Genomic DNA, 3,144 nt, shown 5'->3' with positions numbered 1-3,144 from the left:
GCATTGGAATGGTAATAACAACAATTGGAACAACAATGGTCAAGGCAATTGGAACAACAATGGAAACCAAGGCAATCGGGGGCAAGGCTTTCAAAGTCCCCCAATGTACCAACAACCGAACAATCCACCCCCGTTTCCTTCTCAAGGATCTAGTTCTTCGGGTAATGATATGGGAAGAATAGAAATGATGTTCGAACAAATGATGAAGAAGAACCAAGATTCCGATGCTCAATTGGCTTCCCATAATACCTCTATCCGAAATTTGGAGGTGCAATTAGGCTAAATCTCTCAATCGTTGAATACTCGCCCAAATGGTGCTCTACTAAGTGATACGGTAGTGAATCCAAAGGGTGGGAACAATCATGTGATGGCGGTTACAACACGAAGTGGGAGAGGCGGTGATGTGAATGCCTCGAAAGATAAGCAAGTTGTTGATGATGATGTTGAGTTGCGGGAAAATGATGTTCCTTTGGTAGTTGAAGATGTGGTTGATGACAAGGTGAACAATGAAGTGAGGATTGACATTAATGAAACCCAGGTGGAAACTCAAAAGGCCGTGAACCCGTCTTGGGAGCACATAATTGACATGTCGGAGCCGGTGGTGCCAAAAGCCAAGGCACCTTTGCCTAGACCACCTCCCCCTATCCTTAAAGGTTCGCCAAGCAGAAAAGTGACAACCAATTCAAAAAGTTCATTGGCATGATGAAGAGCTTATCCATCAACGTGCCTTTGGTGGAGGCTTTGGAGCAAATGCCTGGTTATGCTAAATTCATGAAAGATTTGGTTACAAAGAAAAGATCAATGGACTGTGAAACTATCAAGATGACCCACCAAGTTAGTGCCATAGTACATTCAATGGCCCCGAAATTAGAGGATCTTGGTGCTTTCACTATCCCCTGCACTATTGGTAGTGCAAACTTTGCCAAAGCTTTATGTGATCTTGGGGCTAGTATCAATTTAATGCCCTTCTCAGTTTTCAAGACCCTGGGTATTGGGCCACCAAGGCCAACTTCCATGAGATTACAGATGGCAGATAGATCAATGAAGCGTCCTTTGGGTATAGTTGATGATGTGATTGTCCGGGTGGACAAATTTATCCTACCGGCGGACTTTGTGATTTTGGATTGTGAGGTGGACTATGAGGTCCCAATTATTCTAGGGAGACCTTTCCTTGCAACGGGGAAGGCATTGGTTGATGCTGAAGCGGGTGAACTAACTTTCCGAGTAGGGGATGAGAAGGTCATCTTCCATGTTTGAAAATCCATGAAGCAACCCAATAGAACCAAGGTGTGCTCATTTGTGGACATTGTCACAACTGTGATAGTGGATGACACAAGTTCTATGATTAACGTGGAGGATCCCCTTGAGGTCGTGCTCTTAAATCTTGATGTCAATGATGATGCAAGCAGAGTGGAGTGTGTCAATGCCTTACATGGGATGTGCTCTTATTCCTATGAGCCAAGAAAATTGTCTTTGGATCTTGAAACTCGGAAAACTCCACCAAACAAACCATCAATTGAGGAGCCACCGGTGTTGGAGTTGAAGCCACTTCCTCCACACCTCAGGTATGAATTCTTGGGCTCTAATTCAACTTTACCAGTTATTCTTTCCTCTTATCTTACTAACATGCAGGTAGATGCCACATTGGTGGTGCTCAAAAAGTGGGAAAAGGCAATTGGATGGACTCTGGCGGATATTCGGGGAATAAGCCCGGATTTTGCATGCACAAAATTATTTTGGAGGATGATGCAAGGCCCTCCTTGGAACATCAAAGGAGGCTCAATGAAGCAATGCAAGAAGTGGTGAAGAAAGAAATGATCAAGTGGCTTGATGCAGGTGTGGTGTATCCAATCTCCGATAGCTCATGGACTTCTCCGGTGCAATGTGTGCCGAAGAAGGGTGGAATGACTGTGGTGACAAATGACAACAATGAACTTATTCCCACTCAGACCATTACCGGGTGGAGAGTTTGCATGGACTACCGAAAGCTAAATAAGGTGACCCGCAAGGATCATTTCCCTTTGCCATTCCTTGACCAAATGCTTGATCGCCTTGCGGGGCGAGCTTTTCATCGCTTTTTGGATGGATATTCGGGTTATAATCAAATCTTAATTGCTCCGGAGGACCAAGAGAAGACCACATTCACCTGCTCATATGGTACATTTGCTTTCTCGCGGATGTCGTTCGGGTTGTGCAATGCTCCGGCGACCTTCCAACGATGCATGATGGCTATTTTCACTGACATGGTGGAAGATATTTTGGAGGTATTTATGGATGATTTTAGTGTGGTTGGTGATTCATTTGAAGAGTGTTTGGGAAATTTGGATAGAGTCTTGGCCCGATGTGAAGACACAAATCTCGTTCTCAATAGGAAAAAATGCCACTTCATGGTTGAAGAGGGCATAGTGTTGGGTCACAAAATTTATAAGCATGGGATTGAAGTAGATAAAGCCAAGATTGAGGTGATTTCAAGGCTTCCTCCCCCCACTTCTGCCAAAGGGGTGAGAAGTTTCCTTGGGCATGCGGTGTTCTACCGGCGGTTTATCAAGGATTTTTCGAAGGTTGTGAATCCCCTTTGTAAGTTGCTAGAGAAAGATGCTAAGTTTGTGTTTGATGAGAAATGTATGGAGGCCTTTGAACTACGAAAGCATAAGTTGACAACTACCCCGATCATTACCGCACCCAATTGGAGCTTGCCTTTCGAGCTCATGTGCGACGCGAGTGATGTTGCGGTTGGGGCAGTTTTGGGTCAAAGAGTGAATAAAATGTTTCATCCGGTGTACTATGCAAGCAAGACTATGAATGAAGATCAACAGAACTACACGGTGACGGAGAAGGAATTGTTGGCTATTGTGTTCGCCATGGAAAAATTTCGGCCATATCTTATGGGGGCCAAAGTCATAGTGCACACCGACCATGCCGCCCTTAGGAATTTGATGAACAAGAAAGATTCCAAAGCAAGGTTGATGAGATGGGTGTTACTTCTTCAAGAGTTTGATTTGGAAATAGTGGACCGGAAAGGTAGTGAGAACTAAGTTGCGGATCATTTGTCCCGCTTGGAGGAGGAAGGAAGGCCGTGTGATGGTTTGGAGATCAATGATATATTCCCCGACGAGCAACTACTTTCTGTGTCAATGTGTGATA

This window comes from Nicotiana attenuata, chromosome 4, assembly GCF_001879085.1.
Source record: "Nicotiana attenuata strain UT chromosome 4, NIATTr2, whole genome shotgun sequence".
NCBI classification, from domain to species: Eukaryota; Viridiplantae; Streptophyta; class Magnoliopsida; order Solanales; family Solanaceae; genus Nicotiana; species Nicotiana attenuata.
Note: the sequence above shows the minus strand (reverse complement) of the source record.